Genomic DNA, 10,626 nt, shown 5'->3' with positions numbered 1-10,626 from the left:
TGTTCTCTGAAACAGAAAATAACTGAGAATCACTTGGTTTCATTTTCCGCTTACTTGCTCATGTATACACATTCGAATGGTCCGATTGCTTGTGCGCATTACTGCATGCTACTTTTTTCTCCATCTAGTATATTCTTTTATTTGTTTGATGCCACAAAGGACTCTGGACTTGCAGTACCGAGAAAAATGATGCATACCAACTCTGACTAACCGGCTGATCAAGCCTTAGGTTTAAATCAATTTATATGGGGCATTTTTATTCAATTTCTGTTACAGTTATCTCCATCCCTATATATTGTAAGTCCTAACTCTGCTTCTGATAAGCCAGCATTCTGCATTCCGATGAGCAAAAGAGCTTCTGAGACAGTTGGAATTGGTCCAAAAGAAATGAATAAATGTTCACATGTACAGTATACAATACTTTTATTTGTTAACCCAATGTTTGACCCTGTAACAATGTTTTGTTTTATGATTTTAGAGTATAATAAAATGATTTAATTTCACAATGATTTAAAAAAAAAACGAATATTTCTACTTCATAAATTTTCCCCATAAAGTTTTTTTTGTTTCTATTGGTATGAAAAAGGGGTATTCCCCAGATATTTCCATTATTTATTTACTGCAACTCATCTGGAGGTAGAGCGATCGTCTTAGGATTTTAGGGGATCCCAGTTCGAATCCCGGCTTGTCCGTGTTACATGTCGAAGTGTCCTTGGGTAAGACATTGAACCCCCAATTAGCAGGTTAGCGCCTTACATGGCTGCACAGATCACGGCCGCTATTGGGAAATGTGAAGCACAATGTAAAGCGCTTTGGGAAGTCATTGACTTGAAAAGCGCTATATAAATGCAGATCATTTCATTTACCTATTTGCATACATTCCTCTCCCTAGCCTCACAATAAGTCGAGTGAGATTTTGAGCAATTCCGAACCAATCAACTTTGGTAAATAACGCTTGGCAAAGAAATGGAACTCATGGCACTGTTCCTGGTCTAGACCTAAGACCCTACATTTTATCATTATAAGCTTTTAATTCATTTTGAGACTTAATGCTTAAAGCCCCCGAAGCATCTTGGAGGATGGCTGTCAAATGAATTAAGGAGCTAGCAAAAATAAAAATTGTACATTTAATTCAAATTCAAGCATTTTCTCTACTGCGGAGTCTTAAACTTTATTTTTTTGACTTAGATGTGAAAACAAGTTGAACTGAGGTAAAAATCTTAATACCCTTGAATGTAGAGAACAAATGAAACTGCAAGGTAACACATACACTGCACCTTGATAAAATGTACGTTCTTGTCTGAACGACTGATAATAACTAATTGGATGTAAAACAGAAGCATATTCAGTAGAAATGTCAGGCTTCCGTGACGAGTGCCAGACTGCTTGCATGATTCAGCTCTGAATGATTGTAATCCTCAATTTCATTAAAACAAAAGACAGTCAGCGCTCCACCTGTGGTGTAAGTGCAAACTCTCACAGACATCAGTCAGCAACTCGTCATTATGAATATCCCCAGAGAAGTTGCTAATTTCAAAGCCTAGAATCCATGTGCCAAATGATTTTGGAAATACATAATGCCCAATGTCAAAAGAAGGTGTTAAAGATTCCCAGTTGAGTTATTTGTTTATGCTTCTACTTTTAGTATAAATCTGCAGGGGCAGAGATAGTTAAATGTCATCTTAGACTCTTTCTGATGAAGTGGCAGGGGCTACGTCAATGAAAGACTATGAAAGACAAATATGTCTGGATCTTCCAACACTTTTTAATCAAGCTCCTCTCCTTGTTTAGAGAGTCATTTGACTCAAAGATTGGTTCTTTTTAAAAACATTTTATCATCAACTCAGGGACAATGGGTACATTTACATGCAGGCAATCGACCGATTGAAATCGGACTAATTGCCAGTATTTCAATTATGTACAGCCACGTAACAACGCAGAGATATCCAATTATCGTTTTAGTCCGACAGCGAGTAGTCTGAGATAAAGGGTTGGGTTTGTTCAGTGGTTTTTAAAAAGTACCTATTTTTAACTTTCCTAGAATCATGTGCAATTGCACCTTCATTAACTACACTAGTGACCTCTCTTGGCAGAGTGTTTTGTTTACATTTAGCCTACATACATAATATAGCACAGAACAAGAGCCTAGAGTATGAGATGTTGACACAAAGTAGGGGTGGCGCGGCAGAAAATAATTGAGAAGCACAGGGTTAGTTCTTTCATTTTCCCATTACTAGTGCATGTATACGCATTTGAAAGGTCCGATTGCTTGTGCGAATTACTGCAAACTATTGATTTCTCCATCCAAGATATTTTTCTTCTTCTTTGATGACACAGATATCTTAGTACTTGCAGTACAGAGACAAATAACGCATGCCAACTTCAGTTAATTGGCAAAACAAGTGCCATGTTTAATTTAATTTCTCTCAGACATTTTTTAGGACAGTTGAGTCCATCCCCATATATTGTAAGTACATGCTTCTGATAAACCACATATTTTTGTGATGAGATGGAAACAAGCACAGTACCTTATTGATTGTGGTGAGTGACGTTAATGAAAATTCCTTTGCTTTCATGTCAAATGTTAAATGCGGAAAGAACGTCTACTTACGTATTTCGTTGTTGGCTCCACTTAATGGATTGCTCGCAAATGTCATGTTGACAGGGTAGTTGGTTTGTCACTTGGCATGTAAACGATGTATTTGGTTTGGTCCAAAAATCGGAATTCTGATCCCTGTTGCACTATTAACTTGTAGTGTAAACAAACCGGAAGTAAGTCAATATGATATAAGAAAAAAATAGCTAAGTATTTGGAGTATCTGGAAAGCTTCTTATTTTAAGTCAAGTCAAGTCATGTTTATTTGTATAGCCCTTAATCACAAAGAGTCTCAAAGGGCTGCACAGATCAAAGACTTTTGCAAACTACAGACTATTATGACACCATCCCCTTATATTGTCAACATAAAGTATGGGTTATTCATATGCTATAGAATAGAAGTGTGTTTTAAGCTTAGATTTAAGCGAATCCACTGAGGTTGCAGATCAAATCTCAGGGGGAAGAGCATTCCACAGCACCGGGGCCCGAATGGAGAACGCTCTCGAACCTGCGGATCTCTTCTTGGCGCTTGGGATCACTAGTCGACCAGCATTTTCAGAGCAAAGGCTCCGGACCGGAACATAGGGGAAAATAAATCTTAAAGATATGAGGGAGCAAGTCCATGCATGATTTTGTATCCCACCAACAGAACCTTAAAATCACATCTTAAGCTAACAGGGAGCGAATGAAGGTTAGGTTGATTTTGGACTTCGGCAGACTGGAGAGTAGTGCATTACAGTAATCGACACAGGAGGCAACAAACACATTTTACTGCATGACGCCTGTTGGGTGGGCCTTAGCTGTTTAAAAGTGCTGTTTTGGCCAAATGAGGGGGACTGAGTAAGGAGTTGTGAGGTGAAGTTCTAGGGCAGGGGTGGCCAAACTTTTTAGAACGCGGGTCAGATTTAGTAAGCTAAAAATGTGTGAGGGCCGACAATTCAGCCTGGCATTCTTTGAAAAGTCTTTAATGAATTCACCCTCAGTGAAAAATTTGCTTTGCTTGGCGATCAGCGCCACGACCACGTTGTTCACTTTTTTAGTATTTGTATTTGACTTGCAAGCTCTCGTGATGAAGCGCTGCTGTGCCTATAAAACAACTTCAAGTTTCTTCAGCTTTTCACAGCGTTCATTTCCAGTTAGCTTAGCGTAGTCAGCATGTTTCATTTGACAGTGCCTCTTGATATTATTGTTTTTGAAAACACCCACAGTCTATTGGCAAATTAGACAGAGGCCATTGTTTCGGATTTTGGTGAAGACAATACTTCAATATCCACTTGCCTTGGAAGTAGCGGCCCTCACATTCATTTACAATCACCAAGTTGGAAATGGGGTTGGCTAAAATTCTTACTGAAAGCCAAGGGCAAGGTTGCAAAGGGGCTACTGCCAACTCCTGGTAAACGGTGATTTTCTTTCTCTTTTTGTACAAATTTCTTTATACTACAGTCAACATTACTGATGGGACACATAATATTAATTTTATGACAGAGGCGATGGGTCAGTCAAAACGTGATCACACCTGAAATTGGCCCTGAGCCCAGACTATGCACATGCATGTTTTAGGGGGAACAGAACAAGAAGTGTGAGACTCGTGAGCCTGATTTAAGAGTTAATGTATGTTTCTGTCCAGGATTTTTCCGTCCAAAAGTTTACTGTTCACCATTCTGCATTTCAGAGACTTAGGGAAGGTATTTTTTTAATGACTTTCTAATTTATTTTCCTGTTTTGCACTTGGGAGGCCTTGCATGAATAAAACCTCTTTAGACTCAATCTCTTTGTCCACGGCATTCTTTAAACAAGAAACCCGCTAAAACCAACCACAAATATGCTTTTCTATTCTGCAACCATGAGACTATCCAAAGCCCATGTACCCGTTCCGGCTCGTAAACCTGATTGGAAAAATGAATCCCCCTTTCAATTGTTTAATTTATGACAATGGAAAATTTTTGAGGTAACTTAAAAGCACAACTGCGTATGACAGCCTATGTTGATGATAACTAAGCAAATGAAATTTGATGTTTAAAAGGATGAAGAAGCAGTTCATTTTTAGGAGTTGCATCACGGACTATGCTCTACTTTAGTCAAGCCTCCTACTTACTGTATTGTTTATCTGGATGAGTCATTTGAGATGTTAAGATTCTGCATCCTGTTTAGGCTTTCTATGGCTGTTGTTTTACTACATGCATGCTTTGCCATCTTATCCCACATCATCCATGTCCAAATATGTATGTTTTGCTAATATACTGTACCGCAATATCATGTGTTTATGTGCTCATGATCACTGGAGGTTCGGCGTACAGTCATGTTATTCCATCTTAGCTAGTTTACAGTATGTATAGGGACTCCCCGACCCCCGAAACTAGACACATTCATTTCATTGAGTGCTCGCATGAGAGATTATTGCACATAATTTATTTCCACAATCAAGCAACTTTTCAACATTAACATTCTCATAAACTTCAATGGGCAGTCAGGGTTTACTAAGCTGAGGCACAGTCAATTTTCTTTCTATTTATTGTCACTGATAACGATGTAGTAAACATTGTTTGCAATGATATTACATGGACCTACAAGATAAACACGTTTTAAAGGCTTAAAAGAGAAAAACAAGATTGAAAATAATAACAGGATAAATAGGAAAAAATATTTTCAAGGTGGTGCTTGGAGACTGGCCTAAGTTGCAACAAGAGTGCAATGAAAAGTAATAAAATACCGTTTAAAAGTGACAAATGTCATACTGGCAATTTTTAACAAACACAGTATGAATAATTTCATTAGACCACATATCTTTAAAACGTTAGGCCGGCAAGCTCCATGTTTTGCCGGATTTGTTTTAATGACTATCACCGGAAAAAAAAATCTCGCCTTATCATAAACATTGAACAACATCTGCAAAGCTGTCAAATTGCTGCTCATTGGCATAGGAAATATTTCGCTTGAATAAAAATAAAAGTGATATCAGTTTTTGTTTTGTTTTGTTTTATGCAAAAAATCTCGTTGTATCAATGAGAAGGGAATGAGCTTGGAGGAAAAAAACAAGACTCATTGTGATTAAGGGCTATACAAATAAACATGACTTGACTTGGCTTGACAATTGGGTGGACAATATCAATATTATTAATATTTATCCATAAAAAAAAACTCAATTCTGATGCCCACTCTATTTACTGCATGTAAGCATACCCAATGTACAGTTTTCTATTCAGAAATATAACAAAAGTGTGCATTAACCACAACACAAATGCAACAAAATAACTCCAAAAAAGTATATGTTGAAAATTGTATACTTTTCAGCATGTGATCTGGCAAGGGTTGGCATCCCTTCTTTGAAAGCTCCTGTGAAACATTTTTCATATTGTTATTTTCTAGGGTCACAAAATCATTAGTTTCAAATATTTATTTGAAAAGGAGGGGCCAGGTAAGAGATTTTCCAACCATAGAATACATGTCAATGCTTTTATTTAGCAAAAATCCCATTTGTAGCAGGTGCTAACGATTGACACGGCCCAATAATTTTTGGGAGCATTCATCTTCCACTATAAATCCTGGTTTTGGACAGTCTGGGCAAAGTTCTACACACTTAGTTGCCCCGCAGGCATTCAATCGCAGCCATGCACAGCTGAAGTGTCAAATTGGGATTAGAGCAACAAACACATCTCAACCTCCGAGAAGGTGAATGCACTGAAGCCTTCGGCGGTAATGTTTGTTCTTTGAGGTTGCCACATGTCTATATTACCTAAGTTGGTGCTATGTTGGATATGATTGAACACGTGTCGAGCAGCAGGTAAACTAAAGGATGTGGAGGACTCCGCGGAGGATTTCCAATGGAACATTCTGGACTGCACTGTTTGAACCTCAGACTCTGACCCAGGAAATCTTAGTAATAATGGTATTTGGGAAAACAGAATTTATGATTAGTACTTTGACTTATATTCTTACATGTTTGTAACATATTTTTCCAAGTAAAGGTGCAAATAAGTGTCTGACCACCCCATGCAGGACAGTAGGCTAAAAACGTCAGCAATAAACTTGTATACAATATATTGCAGTGCTTGAAAACATCATTGGCACATCTTGTCTTTCCATCAAACATTAGATTTAAGTCACGATGTTAAGTAGAAAGGCGCCGGTGCTGTCGAATGCTCTTTCCCCTGAGATTAGATCTGCAACCTCAGTGGAAATGTTTAAATCTAAGCTTAAAACACACTTTTACTCTATTGCATATAAATAATCTATATTTCATGTTCATAATATATGTATTATTTGCCCTCATGTAGGTTTTAGATGAGGGGATGGTGTCATAATGGTCTGTAGTTTGCAATAGTTTTTGATCTGTGCAACTCTTTGTGATAAAGGGTTATACAAACAAACATGACTTGACTTTACTTTAAACTCCACCAAACCTTATCTTGATAACCATAACATAACTGCATTTTTATTCAAAAATTAGAGAATACTCATTTTATTCTCACCATTTATTAATGCCTTGTGTTGAGGCCTACTTTAATAATGACCTGGAGAAAACAAAACAGTCACACACTTGGCTATACACTAAAAAGTTTTTGGGATAAAAAAAAAGCTGTAGACAAGCTGTCATATGCAAGTGATTTAGACACTAATCTATTTCTAATCCCGACAAGGAAAGGAAATTTATAAGTGGCACTTTGATTTTATCAAAAGCAAAAATATTTGTAAAATTGTCGTGTGAAATCATGTGAGTTGCATTTCAGGTTATCCCACCTGGCAGTTTCATTTGGTGCTTGGCATTAATGTTATTTGTTCTCCGTGTTTTAAAAAAAAATAGGCTCTGACATACTTAAATAGATGAAAAAAATAATGATTATTCAAATAAATGCCTCTTACATGTCATTATTCTGTGTACATCTTGGCCACCTGTGTTAAATAGACAGATAATTAACATTACATGAAATCCCCTTGCTGCAGAGCCGAGGTGGTGATGAAGCTAAATGTATATTATTAAGGTATCTCCACCTGGGGGCCAGTTTAATTCCACTTATTGGTATTTATCATGGTAACAGGACTTTGGTCTGTCGGGTGGAATGTGTGATTCTTGTCATTTCTATTGAGGTCTTCTAAGGAAAAAAAAAACTCTGGACAGCAACATTTTGTTACCAGCATACAACAGAAACGTTTAAAAAAAAAAAGTACAATTATATCCATTCCTTCTGGATCCTCTTCCTGGTGACTTTCTGTAAGGGAAGCAGAGAACCTTGAGAACAAAATCCAGCGCTCCTCCTGTGGTAATAATCCAACTTGCCCAGGTGTTTCGGCTCATAACATATCAAAACTAAGAGGATTAAGTTGGTGTCAGCCAATAGATCCTAGTGCTGCAGCTTGTTCTTCTTGTACTTCAAATTTAGCGGCAGTTGGCAACATCATTTTGGTGCATTACTGCTCCTTATCATCACAGCTTTTTGTCATCATTGAACTCCTCAAATTCTATCAAAAAGTTCCTTACTTCTCAAAAATTACTAAATAATCCTTTATTGAGGACTATTATCAGAGTCCAGCAATCATTTTAGTGACAATTCCTTTATTCCGTCTTCTACCAGCCCCTTCATCTTCTCCCTCCAAGTGTCCTTCTTCCTGCAGTCAATTAATACCATACATGCTTCGCTGACTCTTCCTTATGACACTCTTCACTCAATCCATTGTGTTGCAAAAGCTTCACTAGCAAAGCTATTCGATGTGCCACAATAATACTCACCAATCTCCTAATTTTGGATTGCCTGTTGGATGATTACTGAAAATTTACAGGGGAGGTCATTTGAATATTAAAAACCACACCGTTGCTTGACACAGTGTTTGCAAAATGATATAGAATAAGATGAGAAGCCACTACTACAGGAAGCTGTTAATAAAAACTGTCGACTTTTCCATCATTTCACTGAAAACGTTTTTCTGTCCTGCATGAATCATTAGTACAGGTGATGTCTGTGTCAGCATCTTGGCTGTGTTACCTCTATAAAAGGCAAGCCAAAAATCACCACACGTGAGTCAATGTCAACCTGAAAGATAAATGACAGAGAGGGTCTCACAAGCTAGAGTGCTGATGAGAAGGGAAAGGGCTCCCGACATGTGTAAGCTAGCAGCACCCCAGCGGATCATTGCCTGCCCTCTCCCCTTTGTGATGGACATTTACTCCACCCCGTGTCTCTGCGCTCTAAAACATTATTAAAGACAGGTTACATCCAATTGCTCAGCTGTTTGACCCGCTGCCCTCTGGAAGGCGCTACAGGTGCCTCAAAGCAAAAACAAACCAAATGACAACAGTTTCTTCCCAAAGGCCATCACCACCCTGACACATGAGCTACAACGTTCACAAACATAATGCGTACGTGCAATTTCTATACTACTGCCACCTTGAATGCTGTAACTTGCTCCACTCCCCAGGATCTTCATTAGATAAAAAACAATATACAGTGTCGATATTATACTTTTGTCTTTTTACACATTTTTAAAATCTTTTTACCTTCGTCTTACTTTGCACTAAAAGGAGAAGCCCTCCAATCCTGTTACACTTCTGTATAATGACAGAAAAAGCTATTCATTTATTCATGGCCTTTTGTTTAAAGAACCAGAGAGGGTGTGAAGTAGATGGAATGAATGAAAACTTTATTTTGAACATTAAAAACAGGACAAAAACCATGAGTCAACAACAAAATAATGTCACATAACATGTTCAAAAAGGGGTAGTCAGAAGCAGATGCTTATTTTCCCTACCCCTTTATCTCATCTCATCTCATCTCATTAGCTACACCGCTTATCCTGAGTAGGGTCACGGGGGTGCTGGAGCCCATCCCAGCGATCATCGGGCATTGGGCAGGGGAAACCCTGAACTGGTTGCCAGCCAATCGCAGGGCACACAGGGACGGACAACTCACTCGCTCATTCACACCTAGGGACAATTTGGACCGGCCAATTCACCTGAAATGCATGTTTTTGGAATGTGGGAGGAAACCGGAGTGCCCGGAGGAAACCCACGCAAGCACAGGGAGAACATACAAACTCCGCACAGGAAGTCTGGAGCAGGATTTGAACCCACGCAGGAGGTTCCCAAGACTTGAACTGTGCCACCGTGCTGCCCCCCCATTATATTCCCTATTAAATTACATTTTACGAATCATCCTTTCCTCTTGTGTCTAATATAACAAAATTTCATCAATATACTTATTACATAGGTCAGATATCAATAATTATAATAATTACAAAAATCACATATTTTATACACTAATCTTCGTAATACCTATCCCTCAACGTCATAATGCCACTAGTTACCAAACATCACTGCGGCACCAATGATAATAACAACAATAAAAAGAAACATATTTATAATAACAGTTATGGTATAATAATAGCAACAATAACAACAAGTTAACCATAGTTTTAAGCGCAGTATTTCCAATCTCACTCATATCCCATTTTCTTCATCACTGTATTTCGCCAGTAATGTTTTTTTGTATTTAAATTTGAACACATTAATAGTTGGACATTGTTTGATCCAATCTTGTAAATTATTCCAAAGTTTGACTCCACATACAGACACACATACACATATCCTGGTTTTTCTCACCTTTGGGATTTTGAATATGTATACTCTACAGTTTGAAGTCCAAGTTCCTTGCATCTTGTTTGTTTTCCTCAAAAATCGAGCTTGTCTTGCAATGTCAGTTTTTTTTGCTCAAGTGTTCATTTAAATAAACATTTGTTCCTTTTATTTTTTCCCCTTGCTTAAGGATTTCATGTTTTCGTTTCCTGTTGACAAATCTCAGTATGGTAGCTTTAGACTGGTTCTCTCCTCTTGATAATGGATGACATGCTTTGATGTCCTCAGCATTGATTGATATCCTTTTATGACTCATAAAAGCAATTACCTGTTGCTCAGCAGATTCTTGATTAGCATTCGTTGTAATACTCAGGGATCAGAATGGAGATTTTCATTTTCAGCTGAAATAGCCAGGGTCCAGGGGCCGCAGGCCCCGGCCAGGTCCAGGTCGGAGCCCGGTGGGGGG

The sequence above is a fragment of the Urocampus carinirostris genome, chromosome 9 (genome assembly GCF_059441175.1).
Source record: "Urocampus carinirostris isolate Australia breed hairy pipefish chromosome 9, RoL_Ucar_1.0, whole genome shotgun sequence".
NCBI classification, from domain to species: Eukaryota; Metazoa; Chordata; class Actinopteri; order Syngnathiformes; family Syngnathidae; genus Urocampus; species Urocampus carinirostris.
This window is presented reverse-complemented; position numbering follows the sequence as displayed.